At 38.7% G+C, this 17,570-nt stretch overlaps 2 long non-coding RNA genes across 3 annotated transcripts; one reads left to right on the top strand and one right to left on the bottom strand.

Annotated features, from left to right (window-relative positions):
• Nucleotides 1–2,246: 2,246 nt before the first annotated feature.
• LOC139077654 (uncharacterized) lies at nucleotides 2,247–7,268 on the bottom strand. 2 transcript variants are annotated; one of them, XR_011530194.1, is made up of 4 exons: nucleotides 7,133–7,268; nucleotides 6,749–6,884; nucleotides 4,360–4,427; nucleotides 2,247–2,373 (listed from the first exon to the last, which is right to left on the bottom strand). It is a non-coding gene; the product is annotated as an uncharacterized lncRNA (long non-coding RNA). The 2 variants fall into 2 exon arrangements; XR_011530195.1 differs by lacking the exon at nucleotides 4,360–4,427 and having other exon boundaries at nucleotides 2,252–2,373.
• Nucleotides 7,269–15,498: 8,230 nt separating this feature from the next.
• On the top strand, nucleotides 15,499–16,704 carry LOC139077622 (uncharacterized). The gene is made up of 2 exons (XR_011530191.1): nucleotides 15,499–15,670; nucleotides 16,119–16,704. It is a non-coding gene; the product is annotated as an uncharacterized lncRNA (long non-coding RNA).
• The last annotated feature ends 866 nt before the right edge of the window (nucleotides 16,705–17,570 follow it).

The raw sequence follows: 17,570 nt of genomic DNA on the forward strand, positions 1-17,570 counted from the left end.
AACTGAAACCCAAAGGGAACTGGAAAAGAAGATGCCAAACCTAGGTACAAACTGGCCCAGGATCAATAGATGGGGAAATAATCTACTAAGCAATTAACGGTGCTGAATGCTTTATCAAGTTCCTTATACAACAGTGTGCTGGGAAGAGTAAGGGGCTACAGGGAGAGATGAGATATTATTCCTTAAACACTCCAAGCAAGTTTCCATGTCAAGACCTGTGCCCCGTGCCTTTGCCCTCTCGGCCTGTAATGCTGTCCCCCAGACACATGCATGGTGTAGCACTGAACATCCTTTAAACTTACTCAAATGTCACCACTTTGTGAACCCTTTATCTAAATCTTTCTATTTTCCTTCCACACTCCATGGATCAAGAATGAAAGCAGTTCTCTGCTGAAGCGCTGCCACCTGCTGTTCTGCTAAAATACTTCAGGAGGCTAACGGTGGCCTCGCTGCTGCCCTCCAGCGTTCATGGGTTAAATTGTGGCGAAGCCTAGTCAATAGGAGCCACCACTGCTGAACCAAAGTCAGTAAACCTCCCATTGCAGTTATCACGTGAGAGAGGATTCAGGAAAACTGGCTCGTTTTTCATTTTTTGCCCTGCCAGATGTGAACGTGATTGACTTCAAAATGACAAACATAATGCATGGGATCATTCGGGCTGGAGAAGAAGAGGATATCTTGGAAATAAAGCTTGGCTTTGTTCTAAAGGTGGAAGATTTTTCTCTGTTAAGTGAAATTGTGTCTACTGCTCTGTCCTTTACTGTACTATAGAAATATCCTGAGAAGTGGGAGCAAGAGTCAATGACGGAAAATAATAAACAACTGTAGTAAACACTGCTCAATATAGTTCTATGTTATAATATGCCACCCAATTTCCCAATGTAACGCCGTAATGAACAGATTTCCCAATAACAGTAAGAAACAAGACAGACCATGGATACTTATAGTAACACATGAAATCTGCTATGTAAATTGTAAAATACACCTTAGAAAAATATTGAGCTTCATCTTGTGTGTAGACTCGTCTGCAATTTCAGATTGTGTCTCCCAGCCCCCAATATTTTATACATTGTGTGCATCTGGTTGAGTGCGGAAGATAGAAAAGTTATTGTCCTAGGCGATTTCCATGTGTGCTCTCACATAATTCTTCTTGGAACCCTTCAAGGTTGATTCCATCCTCCTTTAGGCAGACAGTGTAGCAAAGTGCTTGAGACCACAAACTTGGGTTGCATTTCTAGATCTGCTGCTCATTAGTTGAGTGATCTTGGGAAAATTACTTAATTATTTTTATGCTTCACTTTTTTCATGCCTACAGTGTGGATATTGATAGTATCTACCAGACAGGGTTATTATGAGAAGTAAATGAGATGACGAATGCCAATGCTTAGCCCAGTGCCCCACAGAAAGACACTGGCTCCTTACAGAAAAGGAAATTGAATATGAGAGAGGTTAAATACCTTGCCTGTGTTGCAGAGTAAGTGTCAGAGTGGAGCCTTCCCTCCACACCCTATTTAGAGCAGATGCCTTTCCTCACTCCAGAGTAACTCTCTATCTCAAGGCGGTATTGTACTCTTTATAGTGCTTATCACTATTTAAAATTATATCATTTTTTAAAAGTCCACTTATTTAATTTTTTGTCCTCTCATTGCACTATCAGCCTTTTGTATCTTTTTCACTACTGCATCCTCCATGCCTGAACTATGCCTAACACAGAGGAGGCACAATTGATACATATATTTGTTCAATGAATACACAAAGGGAAAATTATTTCTAGAGTCCATGCAATTCAAACCCTAATATAACAGATTAAACTGGACTAATCTTTGTGTTATTTATCTAGAATTGTCAAGATTTCTACCCTGCAAGTGACTTTAAGTAAGATTTCATTTATGCCATGCATCTAGTGGGCAGTTGGCTTGGCCTGAATTTCAGGTAAAGCGGTGGCTGTAGATTGCAGGATTCTGCCCTACTAGTTGTAGGAATTCTCTCTGCTCTTGGAGCCATGCCCTTCCTGTTCTGGACACCGCCCCTCCAATACGTGGGTGAATTTATCTATGGTCAGTATTTTCATCAGAAACAAGCTTCACAGCAAGTGGGCTTTCTGAATGGTGTGGTCATGCCCTCTCTCCTATCACTAAGTTATCTGCATGCTGTGATCTGGAGAAATAAAGGGACTTGATTTGGAGTGGCTTCTTTGTCCAGAAGCCCACCCTAACCCGGCCTTTTACGCTTCTGAATTAGGAGACATTAATGAGGCTTTTCAGGATTTCCTTTATTAACTGCATCACTTTTCTTGGGAAAGAAAGCTAGAAGTTGGCCACTGAGATGCTTTCCAATCCTGTTCCTCTTCTCAGATGGTGATTCAGTTGTTCACTGAAGAGAAAATTTTGAAGTCAATTTATACTACCAATTTCACAGAAGTAGATTTATATTCCAAACAATCTAAATTAATGCCATCTTATGCTCTTCAACTTTCCTTGGACATGTTTTATTTCTCCAACTATATTTTGAGCTCACAGGGAACAGAGGATTTTGCTTTTATAATTTTCAGAACTCCTAGGGAAATTCTGGACACAAAATCACTGTTCAAACAAATACGTTTATGTTGACTCAAACTAACATAATACCTGGACTGTGACACTGGCAAGATAGAATGAAATTCTTATTTACTTTTGAACAACCTTATCAGGTATAATTTACATTCCATAAAATTCATCCATTTGAATCTACAATTCAATGATTTTCAGTAAATTAGCTAAGTTATGAAACCATTCCCGTAATCCATTTTTAAACCTTTTCATCATCCCAAAATAGCCTTCATGCCCAATTACCGTTAATCCCTATGTCCATGCCTGGCCCCAGGCTACCACTGATCTACTTTATATCTCTGTAGGTCCCTTTTCTGAAAACTTCATATAAATAGAATCATTCAATATGTGATTTCTTTTGTCTGGCTTATTTAGCATAATGTTTTTGAGATTCATTTATGTCGTAGCATATATTAGCATTTAATTCCTTCTTACTGCTGAATAGTAGTCTATTGATGGATGTACCACATTTTGTTTAGCCATTCCTACATGACGGGCATTGGGGTTGTTCCCTTTTTTTTTTTTTTTTTTTTTTGGCAATTAGAAGAATAACCACAAAGTAGACTTCTGTTAGTTTTAGAACATATTTTCTCTATGTTTAAATAAAACATTTAAAACACTTACTGAGTGTCACAAATGTAGTTGGCCTGGCAGATTTGAAACAACACAGGCTCCAGAGTCGGAGAGGTATATGTTCTAATACTTACTGTGCCACTTACTAGATGTTTGATCTTGAGTAAATTATTTAATCACTTTGAGCTTTAGTTGTCTTGTTTGTAAAGTGGGAATAATAATATCTCTATTGCATGACTTTTGTATTAGAATAATGTACAAAAATCAAAAGATAATTTAGCATATAGTATGTGTGCACATTTATAATTTGGGGGATTTTAAAGCTTTTAAAAAAATTTTGAAAGTTCATATAAAAGATTCCTAAATGAAATGCTTTTTCTCCCACAGATTGCCATCCCAGCTGCCACTCTCTCTAAAGTTGAATAATAGCAGTCCATGATTAGGTAGTCCACTTCTGAAAGTTGTCAACTGTCTTTTTCTTGTGAACTGATGGGGATTTCCTCAGTGTTTGTGAAGCTGACCTCAAGAAAGCAGTGTTTGGTCTCTCCTTTTGAACCACAGGAGACTGATTCTGGGGCAGAATTGGTTGGTAATCTTGTCTCGGATTGATTGGGCAACCAGATACAGAAGCTTGTTTTCTGAAGCAGAATATTCCACAGATTTAGGCTACAGAATGTTCCTTTGGTGAGGATGCTTGGGCAGGATAAATGGAGAAGAATCCTTTACCAGCCTTGCTGCTAATCCTGTGGCTTTATCTTGGCCATAAATACAGGGGTTGCCAAAGAGGTTCTGGATAGTCTTGGGTGGTGATGGAGAAGGAAGAGGATGCAGTCAGGCACCTCTAGGCTTTCTTTGGGAATGTGTGAAGAAATGGAAACTCTGTACAGAGACTAATTTTTGTGTCTGACGCTGTCTTTCTGAACAGGAGTGAGCAGCATATTGGACGTGGAACAGAGTCCTCAGTTGCTGCCTGTTCAGGAAGGAGTGGGCACCAATTTCACTTGCAGTTTCCCTTCCACCTCTTTTTATGCCTCACACCGGTACAGATGGGCACCTGCAAAAAGGCCCAAGATCCTCTTTGTAATTACTTTAAATGGGGAGGAAAAGGAGGAAGGAGGAGCAAGAGTCACTCAATACTAAGAAGGGTTATAGCTACTTGTACGTCAAAGGATCCCAACGCAAAGACTCAGTCACATACCTCTGTGCCTCGACACAGTGCTTTTCAGGCATCTGCAGCCCATACTCAAACCTGTGCCTGCTGTTACTCTGGGACCAGAGTCATTGAAGGGCCAGGTGTAGAGTGGAAAAGGCAAATTCAGTGAATTACAGTGTTTTCAATAATCAGGGAAAAGTGAAAACATAGATAAACAAGCATTCTAGTCATTGTAGGTCCCTCAGCTAAAGACTACTACTAAACACCACTAGCCTCAACTCCCACCAATATATTAGCCATACCATTGAGCCAGATGTCTTGCCTCCTCTTTTGGAATGATTCTAAATGAGCTAGATGGTTACTCAAGAGCCTGTCTAAAACCATCTGGTTAAACAAGGATAACATTTACCCTCATTCTTACTACATCCTAGGTGCTACTCATTCTATCCCATTTCTTTGCATGCATGAGTAGAACATGTGGATATGACCTCTTCTCATACACGTAACATGGAAATCTGCACGTTTCATACCAGAACTGGCAGGTCTGTCTCATTCAACTCACTGGGGATTTTGGTTTTGGTTTAGTTCAACCTTTCCCCTACAAGAACATCTGTATTTCATTTCTTCTGAGATGTGGCTTTTTGCATTTTAAAAAATCACTTGTGATATCTGAAAGGAGCATTGATAAGGGAAGTTCACTACTAAACTTGGTCTGTCCTCCAGTTTGTACTGTGATTGTGGTATTGAATAAGTCACTGAACCCTATTATCTAAGTTTCTGTGTTTGTAATTTGCAGGTATAGGACGTGGGTCAAGTGTTGTGCTCATTTCGTAGATTTCCAAACAATCCACTAGTTCACTGCCCCGTTGGTACCCCAGAGGCCTCTAATTCTGGAGACTTTCTGGGCTTTGTCAACATGAATTAACTTGCTTCTGAGCCTCTTCATCTCATGGCTTCAGTTTCTGCTTTCTCCCAACATCTTAGTAACTATCTATCCAGCTCCTGTCCAGCTTCCTAAATTATCTTGCTATTGTCTCTCTCTCGTTTTGTAGATTTGTTTTATGAAATCTCATTATTGTTGTTATCATGTGTTTAGTAATAAAAAATAAGAAACATTTTTAAAAAATTGGATTGCATACAAATCCTTCAGACTGGAACCATTTAAGAGAGATGCACATGGAAAGATTTTCTTTTCTTTCAAAAATTACTCAGAAGATAACAATGAATTTATCTGACCATTAGACAGGGAATGGTTGGATCTGTCACGTTATTTGAATGTGTGTAGAACTGGCAGTAAATAGCACAGAACAGAGTGAGGAGCACCTATGGCTCACTGTACGCTAGTGTGAGTGGAATAAAACAACACAAAACTGTCATAGAAAACAAACAGTATTGTCACAGAAATGGAATATGGTGATGATGAGCTGTGTCTATGAACAATACTTTCAAACAATATGTGAGAAATGTATGTGTATTTAGTATGAAGAGCAAAAAATAACTAACAGACGTAATGATGGAGAGATATCTCCACCAATCGCATGGATATATGGAAATATTTTTAAACTGTTATAAAATACCATTTATAAACAAATGTTCTATATTCAGTAAACAAACAAACAAGAAAACAACAACAAAAGAGCTCCTTTCAGAGAGCAATGAAGGGGTTTTCTCTGCAGAAGCCGTCTCCGCACAGCCCTGAAATGTTCTGACAGCCCAGGCAAATCTTCAGGAAAACCTGAGGCCAGAGCTCGCCAAGGACATGCCTATCCCTGGCTCCCCGCCACCCTCAGAGCTCGTCCCTGGAGCTTCCCGTGCTGGCTCCATGGCAGGTCCAGTTGTCACCCTGCCCACAAGCACTTGGCCCAGTTATGAATCAAGCTTGTCCTCCATTCTGATGCAGGAAAATGGGATGATGAATCCATTTTCGTTGCCACACTACCCACCAGTCACTGTTTTAAGGGCTATTTCTTTTTCTTTTGGAGTTTCCAATGACAAAGGTTTCATTATCTGAAACAGTAGTTTTTAGCCAGAACAATGCAAGATTTCACTCTACCCGAATTAGGCCCGTATGTCGGAGAGAAGCCCGGGCAACCTCAGTGTCTGAAGGGGCAGAAGAGGAGAAGGAAGGCCAGCCCTCTTCTGTGCTCTTACCCTCCCTTTCGCCTTTTCTCTCAGGGTGGGTGTTCACTTTCTTTGTTCTCAGTCTCCCCATCTTGAACCAACCCATCTCCTTGTGCTCTACACCCACTATGATCCTCTCCCCCTGGGAGTGACCCCTTTCCCAGTGACAGTCACCATCATGCCTGGAGTGACGTTCTCTGTCCCTTCTGCCTGCTGGTTCTCCCCTCCCCTGTTCCTAACCCCTTCTATTATCATCATCCACCTTATTCGACCACATACTCCAGATATATATCAGACAACTTAAAATTCTCACCTTTTACATACATATTAAGCTTGGTTCATTTGCAGATGCTGCCCTCTTGACCCACAATATTCTTTTCCCATTGTAAATGCACACATGTCTACTCGTCCTTCATGATTCAGTTCAGGCAGCATTACTTATTTCTTATCTGAAATATCATAGGATAACACTTGTAACATTTTATTGTCAATAATCTTGGATCTGATGCTCTGTTATGATTATTCTGACAAAAGATTTACTGCTAGAGTTATATCTATATTCAGTGGGAGCATTTCCTGCTAGGAGAGCAGATGTTCCTTTCACTCCTTAAACCAGTGCATGGCCAGGTCCCCTTCTGTTCATTTGGCAAATTTCCCCTTCAAACCACAAGACCCAGAAAGAGGTTACAACAGAGACCAGAGTATGAGTTGGAAAAGAGCAGATTTCTCCTGGGCGAGATTTTCTGTCTTGGTTTACACGCCCATGTGAGCTGCAACAGTGCTCCTGTTCTGCGTGCAGGTGACAGAACGTTCAAAGCACCCAAGTGTCCTCCTTGCAGACTTCTCCTTCTTTTGAGATGGGGAAGAATTCTTCACTACGATGGGACTGCAGTTTTGTCTTCATTTTGGGATCCACCTCCAACATCTCTGAGAAGGAAAAAATATCCCAGTATTGTGTATTTCAAAAAGGTTATCTTAACGCATGGGATTTTCGTTTTCCAGCACATCCTAAGACTGTTTCTAATTCTGTTTTCATGTTATGCATTAATGCAGATTCAGATTCACTTTTGACTCTAAATGAAGTGTTAAGATTTCTACCATTAATACATTTACATGACAGCGCTTCAAAGACATTAGAGTTCCTACAGTGGGTTGAACAGTGGACCCAAAAACACACGTCCAATCCTAATCCATGGAAGTTGTGAATGTGACCTTATTTGGACAAAGAGCCTTTACAAATATAATTAAGTTAAGGACATCAAGATAAGATCATCCTAGATTTTCCAAGTGGTTCCTAAATCCAATGAGAAGTGTCCTTTTAAGAGACACACAGATGAGAAGATCCTGTGAGGTCTTCTTAGAGGACATAGAAGTTGGAGTTATGCAGCCACAAGCCAACGGATGCCTGGAGGCGCCAGAAGTCAGAAGAGGCAGGAAGTCTTCTTCCCAGGAGCATTCATGACCCTGCCAACACTTTGAGTCTAGCCTCCTGGCCTCCAGCACTGTAGGAGAATACATTTCTGTTGTTTTGAGCCATCAAATTTGTGGTAATTTGTTACGGGATGAACTAGGAAAGTGATACAGTCTCCTAAAAGTAACATTCATAAATAGCTACAACTATCTTTGATTGTTTACATTCATTACCTACATTCGATGTATTCACAGAGTACATTTACATTACATACATACATTCATTTAGATTGGTCTCTGAAATATTTTGAGTTCAAGCTCTCACATATTACATATGCAAACACATACATTTATTCATCATTCACCAAATATTTGAGTATTCACTGTTTAGCAGGTATTAGAGTAGTTTCTGGAAACATGGAGATGAACAACAGACAAATATTTATTGAGTGCCCACCACATATCAGGGACTTTCCTTGTGATACATCAGTGAACAAAACAGACAAAATTCCTTGTTTTCACAGACCCTACATCCCAGAGCAGCAGCATCCACCAAGACTTTCTGAGATGGTGGAATGTTCTGTGTCTGCACTCTCCACTAGCCACTAGCCACATGTAGCTATCAAGCACTTGAAATGTGGCCAGTATGACTGAGAAACTATTTTTAAATTTTATTTAATTTTAATTAATTTCAATTTAAGTAGCCGTGTGTGGCTAGTGGCTACCATATAGGACACCACAGTTTTTGAAGATCATATGTACAAACCCTTGGGGTACAGGAGGCCAGCTCAGACAATTAACAGGTTGTTATAACACAGGGTGACAAGCCTTGTGAAACCGAGGCTGAAATTTGTCGAGCTGTAAGAAACTATTCTATCCAAGTGTTCTGTTTAATGAAAATATCTTAGAGAAACTCAGATCTGATAGATATGACTTCTTTTCAAATTATATTGATTTTTAAAAATCCCTGATATGTGGAAAAGTAACACAGTGGGACAGTAGATATGAGCTCTAAATTGGATAATCTATAAACAGAGTAATCTGTATGACAACAGATAAACAGATTCTTTTTATCTTTCGTTTTGAGATCACTGGTGTCTAATAGTAAATTATGAATTTATTCAACATTTACTAAAATGTCTGTGACTTAATGTGTTCCATTAGCACATGCACAGACACACACTACAAACTGGAAATGATAATTGGAGCTGTTTTATTTACATCTGATGTCCAAGTCTTAAATCACAGAATCCATTTTTAAAAGGCAAATTATTTCTCCCTAAAAAATATCAGCATCAGTAAACTCTTTCTTTCCAAGCCTTGACGAACGTATCTGCCGCTTGAATTAGAAAGCAGTGTAAAGGAATTGGTTATAAAATCAGCAATTTTTGAGTCCTGCCACAGGGGGGCAGCATCGGCAAACACAGACTCCCCTATGAAGGTGGGTGAGCAGAATAGTGATGTCTGATTTTCTGTCTTAAACTGCAGTCACTCCTTCCCCTTTCTTTCCAAAAGACAGTGGTAGACAACGTTACTCTGGACCTGGAAGAAGCGTGTACAAGAGAAACCCATTTAGGACCGTCCAGATTCAGCGACTCTTTCCGAAGAGGATGAAGAGGGAGAAGCTACTCATGGTACCAGTGCTGATCATATGGATGCAAGTATCACGTGAGTTTGAGATTTCCCTGATCGCTCCCAGAGAATTCAACATAGTGAAATATTATCTGCAGACATCTGTAGGAATGAGATTTTCTGCCTGAGAGCAAAGAATTTGAAAAAAAAAAAAAAAAAAAAAACACTGAAAAGAAGTAAGTTAGAGGGAGTTGGGGAGGGAGACATGGAAAAAAAGAGAAAAATAGACAAGAATGAGAGAGACCATGTAGTTCAGAGAACAGAGATCTAATCAGACTTTCTCTGATGCCTCCCACTGTTTTTCTGAACAGAAGTGAATGGACAACAGATACAGCAAATTCCTCCATCCCTGCTCCTACAGGAAGGAGAGAACTTCACCATGTACTGCAATTCCTCAAGCACTTTCAACAGCTTACAGTGGTATAAGCAGAGGCCTGGGGGGAGTCCTGCTTTCTTGATGATATTAGTTAAGGGTGGACAGGTGGAGAAGCAAGAAAGACTGACAGCTCGGTTTGGAGAGACTAGAAAGCACAGCTCCCTGCACATCACGGCCGCCCAGACTGCAGATGTGGGAACCTATTTCTGCGCAGGGGCACAGAGCTCTCGAAGCACCTGCCGCCTGTCCCCAAACCTTGCTGTGGGCTCCAGGAGAGCTCCTCCTATCTCTCCTCAGAGCAGGAGTCAGAGAAAGCTGAAGTTACAGTGTCCATGAAGAGATTAAATTTTTAATTAAAAAAAAATTGCCAGTCTGGATGGTTTCATTGGCAAATTCTATCAAACATTTGAAGAATTAGTATGAATTCTACACAATTTCTTCCAGAAAATACTAAGAAGAAAATAATTCCTAACTCATTTTATAACACTGGTATTACCCCAATACCAAAATCAAAGACCATACCAAAAAGAAAACTACAAAAGAATTTCCCTCATGAACATAGATGCAACATTTTTAAACAAAATACTAGCAAGTAGAATTCATCAGTACATTAAAAAAATAATAGATGAAACACAAATGAATTTTTTTTCAGGGATGCGAGGCTGCTTCTTTTGAAATTCAGTTGATGGAATCCACCATATGAGCAGGCTAAAAAAGAAAACCCATATGATCATATTAAGCTATGCAGAAAACAAAATTTGCCAAAATTCAACATTCATTCATGGTAAAAACTCTCAGAAACATAGAAATAGCGAGGATCTTCCTCAACAGCTAATACTATGATTAATGGTAAAAGACTATATACTTTTTCCCTAAGATCAGGAACAAGGCAAGAATATCCATTTTCATCACTTTCATTCAATATAGTGCTGGATGTCCCAGCCAGTGCACTAGAGCAAGTAAAGGTAAAGACGATCATCTAGATCAGACAAGAAGAAGTAAAACTTCCACCATTTGTAGATAACATGATTATCTGTGTAGAATATGCCAAAAACTCCTAAAACTATTAACTGGGTCCAGCAAGGTCACCGGATACAAGATGAACATCCAAAAATTAAATGCATTTCTATATATTAGCAACGAACGTGTGGACATCTAAATTAAAAATACGATACTATTTACAATGGCTCAAAAAATGCCCCAAATCCTTAGGTGCAAATCTAACAAAACAGAAACTGAACTTTTATGCTGAAAACTACAAAATGCTGAGGAAAGAAATAAAAGAAGACCGTGAAGAGACATCCTGTTTGTAAATTGGAAGACTCAAAACAGTAAATATGTAATTCTCCCCAAATTGATATACATGTTTTGCATAGTTCTTGTTAAAATCTGTGCAGGATTTTTTATAGATATAGGCAAGATTATTCTAAAATTTATATGAAAAGTCAAAGATACTAGGATAGCTAAAACAATCTTGATAAAAGAAGAAGAAAGTGAGAGCAATCAGTCTACCTGATTTCAAGCTCTAGCTACAGAAGTCAAGATTGTGTGTTACTGGTGCAGAGACAGACACAGAGATCAGTGGAAAAGAATAGAGAACCCATAAGCAGACCTACACAAATACATGCAGTTGACGTTTTTGTAAAAGCGCCAAATAAATTCAATGGAGGAAAGAAATTTTCAACTTATGTTGTTGAAGCAAGTGGACAGCCATATGCAAGAAAAATGAACATTTAAGTCTCACAGTTTATACAAAAATTAACTTAAAATGGATCACAGACATAAATCTAAAATGTTAAACTATAAAACTTTTAGAAAAAAAGCATAGGACAAAATTTTTGATGTATAATCTAGGCCAAGAGTTCTTAGACTTAACACCAAAAGCACAGCCCATAATTTTTTTTAAACGATAAATTGGATTTCAAAATTAAGGCCTGCAAAGAACTCTCTTAATAAAATGAGAAAACAAGCTACAGACTGAGAAAAATGATTTGCAAATCATAAATCCCACAAAGGACCGGTATCTAGAATATATAAAGAACTCTCAAAGCTCAACAGTAAATAAAGCAAACAGTCCAATTAGAACTTGGGCAAAGAAATATTTCAATAAAAATGATATACAGATGACACAAGAAAATATATTCAACATCATTAGCCATTGGAGAAATGCAAATTAAAAGCACAATGAGATATCACTACACACCTCTCAGAATGGCTAAAATAAAATTCGTGACAATTCCATCTTTCCAGAGGCAGAAGTTCTTATTCTTTTTAAAATTTTAACCATTTTAGTGTGCACATAGAGGTATCAAATTGTGGATTTAATTTACATTTCGTTGATGAGCAATGATATTGAGCACATTTTCGTAAGCTTATTGGCCCTCTGGATAATTTCTTTTGAGAAGCATCACTTCACATCATCTGCCCATGTTTCTTTGGATTGTAGCTTATTTGTCTTATTTTTGCCATTTTAAAATTTATAGACAAGTTTACATATTCTGTGTTCAAGATCTTTGTCAGATATATGTAGTGTAAATACTTTAGCCTTGTCTGTAACTTGTTTCTTCACACCTTCAATGGTGTATTTGGGGAAAATAAGTATTTAATTTCAAAGGAGTGCAATTTATTATTTTTTTCTTTTACGGTTAGTGTTTTTTTGTGTGTATGTACTTTTAAAGAAATATCTGCTCACTCCCAAGGTGATAAAGAAATTCTCCCATTTTCTTTTAGAAGCTTTAGAGTTTCACCTATCACATTTAGAGCTCTGAACCATCTAGAGTCAATTTTTTATACAGTATGATGGAGGGGTCAAGGAACTTTTTAAAAACATGACTAGCCAACTGCTCCAGCACTTATTCTAAAAAGATCATCTTTTCCTCCATTGAATTATATAGGCACATTTGGAGAAAATCAATTGACAGTGTATGTGTATGTGTCTATTTTTGGATTAGATTCTGTTTATTGACTTGTTTATCCTCATACGAATAGACCATTCTGTCTTAATTCCCGGGGCTTCATATACATTTTAGAATCTGGAAATGCAAGTCAAACTTCTTCCTTCTTTTTCAAGGCTTATTCTAGGTCTTTGTACTTCCACATAAATTATATAATTAGCTTCTCAACTTCTACCAAAAAAGCTTCCTAGTAATTTAATTGAGATTGTGTTGAACTTATGGGTCAATGTGGCCCAGGTGACATCTTGAGACACGGAGTCCTCAGACTCATTTGATATCCTCCTCACTTATGTAGGTCCTCTCTAATTCCTTTTACTAATGCGTTCTAGCTTTCATTCTAGAGGATTTATATATCTTCATTAAATTCATTCCTAGGTATTTGCTAAAGGGTATTTTAATTTTATTTTCCAGTGCTTTTAGCTAGAATCTAGAAATAAAGTTGATTTTTGTGTTTAGTAACTTTGTTTAAGTTACATAGCTTTGTTTCTATTAGTTCTAGCTCTTGTAACTCATTTATAGTTACTTTTGTATTTTCTACATATACAAATGTATCATCTATGAATAAAATGGCTTTATTTCTCCCTTTCCAAACTATATACATTTAATTTCCTTTTCCTGACTGAGGCCAGGCTCTCAGTATGAGAGTGAATAGAAGTAGTGATACTGTGTCTCTTTGTCTTGTTTCTGACCCTAGGTGGAATAATATTGACTTTGGCATTTTGATAGATATCTTTAGTTAGAGTCAGGAATTTCTCTTCTATTTCTGGATTGTTGAGAGTGTCCGTCATGCAAAGGAGTTAGCCTTTTACCAAATTCTCTTGCTGTTTTGAAAGTAAAGTAAGTAGGTTATTTTGATTTCGTCAAACAGATGAAGATACCCTCACTTCATGTGGTCCTAGAGATGACACAGTCTTCTAAACTTCAAGACTCTGAACAGAGGCACTAGACTGGATAAACACACATTTAGATTCTTCAGAGTCACAGAGAATATTTTTTATTTTTCAGTATTGTTTAAAAGATTTAAGACATTTAAATATGCCGTATTTAAAATGTCAAGGGCCAGCCCGGTGGCGCAGTGGTTAAGTTTGCACGTTCTGCTTCGGTGGCCTTGGGTTCTCCAGTTCGGATCCCCAGGGGCGGACGTGGCACCGCTTTGCAAGCCATGCTGTGGCAGGCGTCCCACATATAAAGTAGAGAAAAATGGGCACAGATGTTAGCTCAGGGCCAGTCTTCCTCAGCAAAAAGAGGATTGGCAGCAGATTTTAGCTCAGCGCTAATCTTCCTCAAAAAAACCCAAAAAAAAACAAATAAAATGCCACTTGTTAGTGGCCTCTACTCTCTTCTAAAAGATAAAGGCAAATAAACCAACAAACAAAAAAGTTATTGTTAATTGCTTTTTTCTACCTTTAAGTAATTTCAGTTTTTATTTGTTCTTGTATTTTCAACAGTAGTGCACTATTGACTTATCTCTGTGTATGTGTGTGCGTGTGTGTGATCTGGCACAGAATAGGTTCCTAATGAATATTTGTTAGATGAACAAAGTATGATTGCTACGACAATTACTCCCATATGTTCACAGCCTGATTTTCCCCACCCTAAGTTTAGGGAGTTTGCTCTCTATGGTTGAACTTTGTCCACAAATCTAATCTTATATTTATCCTGTTGGAGTCTTTCATTCAAAATATTTTCCATAAATTTGGAAGATTGTATTTAGAATAATTTAAAGAGTTACTCAGCATAACTTCTCTCACTAAATTCATGAGTAATGACTCATCTACTCATTTGAAAAACAGGGAATTCTTGAGTGCCTAGTCTGTAACAATCTCTCTTATAAACATTGAATATTATGGACTTTTAAGCCAACCTTTAACTATGAGAAGGTTAGAGAGAGAAGGAAAATTAAAGAGAAGTCAACAACTGAGAATCATAATGGCGATATTACTGATATAAAGTGACCAAAAACAATAAAAATCTTCATTGGAGTTTTCAGAGTGTTTGGAGAAAACAAAGATGAGTGCAGAGGTGTTACAGCTGAGACGGCCGCATTCAGACCTGAGGAGAGCATCTTTCACAGCACATCTGGCTAACTCTCGGCCAGGGTTTAGTTCTGCAGTTCATCTATTCAGACACAAGAGGGAGCAGCTTCACCTGCAAACTTAGTTCCTTCTGGGAGAGGGGAAGGTAAGCTTATGTTTTCCATTGATGATCCATAGAAAACAGGAAAAATGTCATATTTCATCCTCTTTAGATGATTTGTACTTTATAATCTCTTGCTGAATGTGTGTAGTCAAGGATTCAGGGCCCTTAGCCCAATAGCCTGAGCCCTTTCCTATAGCTTCCTAAACGCTTTCTCCTAGTTTCCCTTCCCTGATGATCCCTTACTTTCCTCATTCCTTGTACTCATTATTCTTCCCTCCTCTAACCTTTCCTACCACCCCCACCTCCTCCCCTTGTTTTTTTTCCCTTCTCTCTGTTCTTTCTGCCTCAGCATCCCTGGCGTCCAGCACCCATAAGCATGGGTGTAGAGGAGATGAGTATAAAGGAGGTTTATTCAAGGAGGATGAGGGAGAGCGCCAGGCATGTCATCAGTTACTCTCTCAAGAACAGATTCACAGAGAAATGTCTCCGTGGATGTCAGTAGATACATGATTCCCGAACTGCTCTCTCATTGGCTGACAAGGTCCTGGTGACAACACAGTGGTAGCTGCACTCCTTCAAGTCTTTGCTAATAGCTGTTGCTTCCGTTCTCTGGAACCTCTTTAAGCCTAGGATCAGACACAAAGACTGAGCTCCGGGCCCATGATCCTAGTTTGTCCTTGAAGTATGAGGCTGGTGACTGGAGTAACTGTGTTTCCGACCTTGGGTAAGCGTTCTGTGTCTACCAAGGGATGGCTTTGAGGCCAAAGGACCTTGAAGGGTTAATTGCTTTCTCCTCCTCTCCTTGCGCTTTATCCAGCATGCTAGGGATGGAATTGAAAACTGATCTATGCATTTGTCTAGGAGCACAAACTTCTACAGGTTAAATCACAGCCACAATCCGAGAAGAGTCCTGAGCAGTATCCAAGTTTTAGGAAATCTCTGAGTTTATTGAGCCAAGGACCCATGGAACAGAGCCTGTGAAGTCTCTGATTCTTGACATATGTCTTTGGTCTCCATAATGAACACCAAAGATATTTTTGCATTCTAGCAGGACATAAATAAAAACATTGGAGTATCAGATAGGGTCAGAGAGTCATGGGAGTGTTGTCCTTGTTTAAGAGAATTATATTGATTTGTGGTCAGGAGCTAATTTAATTTTCTTGACCCCTCAGGGACTGCGATTGATGCTAAGACCACCCAGCCCTACTCCATGGATTATGCTGTAGGAGTAGATGTAAACCTGCCTTGTGATCACTTTAGCATCAGTGGACAAGAGTGTATACGTTGGTATCAGCAAAATGCCAATCAGAGTCCAGAGTACATAATTCACGGCTTATGGGACACTGTGACCAACAACAGGGCCTCGCTGACCATCACAACAGACAGAAAGTCCAGTACCTTGATCCTGCCCCAGGTCACCCTGAGAGATACCGCTGTGCACTACTGCATCGTGAGAAAGCCATTTGAGATAGACGGGGCTGCACCTGTGCAATATCTCTCTGGTGGTGGGGGGCAGGGAGGCAGCAGCCATTGAGAGGAAATCTAAAACCATCTAGAAGGAGAGTAAGAGAGCAATAAGAAAGAGGAAAATGAAAGGAAGGAAACAGGAAGAAGATGGATAAGGAAATGACGGAAAACAGGTTGAAGGGAGACATGACAAGAATAAGCATTTCATTTGTTGGTGCGGCTGAGAAGAATTATCAGGAAGACTAAGAATTATAATTCTAACATAGCAATAAAGTGAAGCGGTTTTAATAATTTGTCATGGCGCCTCCTCATATCAATAAAATGTGAGTTTCAGTGGGTTAGTCTCAATATAAAAGGTGAGGAAAATAAAAATTATTCTACTTGTCCCAAAGACTTCTTTCATTTGGACCCAGAGGCAAGTCCAAACTCTGAAACGCACACTATTATAGTTGTTCCACTTACCAGAAACAAATTACTCTTTCTCTGAGAAAAATCTGAACTATATTTTGTTTCTAGTCTAGAGCATGCATATTTGTGATGAAGAAAAAAGTTTGGGGAAAGAAAAAGAATTAAGTGAATATTAAATTTTTTGTGTGTTTGGAGGTCCTGCATCTCTAAAGAGTTTTCACCATGTTTTGATACTTCCTCAGCAACATACAGATCCATCTCATCACAAAAGGCTCAGGCAGAGCAAAAGTGAAAGCCCCTGGCTGTATCTCCTTCATTCCACCCCAGCTCCCACTGTCCTCTCAGAGAAAGTCAGTTCTGATAGTTTAGGGTGTATCATGCCAGTCTGTTTTCTTCCAAGTATATATATATATAAATATATATAACACATAAAGATATATGTATACCTTTGTATATAATCTGATGCAATTACATTCACATTTGCACACACATATACACAGATATATACCCATGCAAACCATTTGTCACATACACTGGATTTATTTGAATTTTTTGCAACTTGCCATTTGGTTTTCATTTAATAAAGTGTCCTGGAGACCTTTCTGCATAGAAAAAGAGTAGAGAAGTCCATTTAATTCTTTTCGATGCCTATTTATTACTTTGAATCATTCCAACATTTAATTAATTACTTTCCTATTCATGCAAAATTTGTTTCTATTTCTTTGCTGTCACAAAGAATGTTGTCTTAT

The sequence above is a fragment of the Equus przewalskii genome, chromosome 1 (assembly GCF_037783145.1).
Source record: "Equus przewalskii isolate Varuska chromosome 1, EquPr2, whole genome shotgun sequence".
NCBI lineage: Eukaryota > Metazoa > Chordata > Mammalia > Perissodactyla > Equidae > Equus > Equus przewalskii.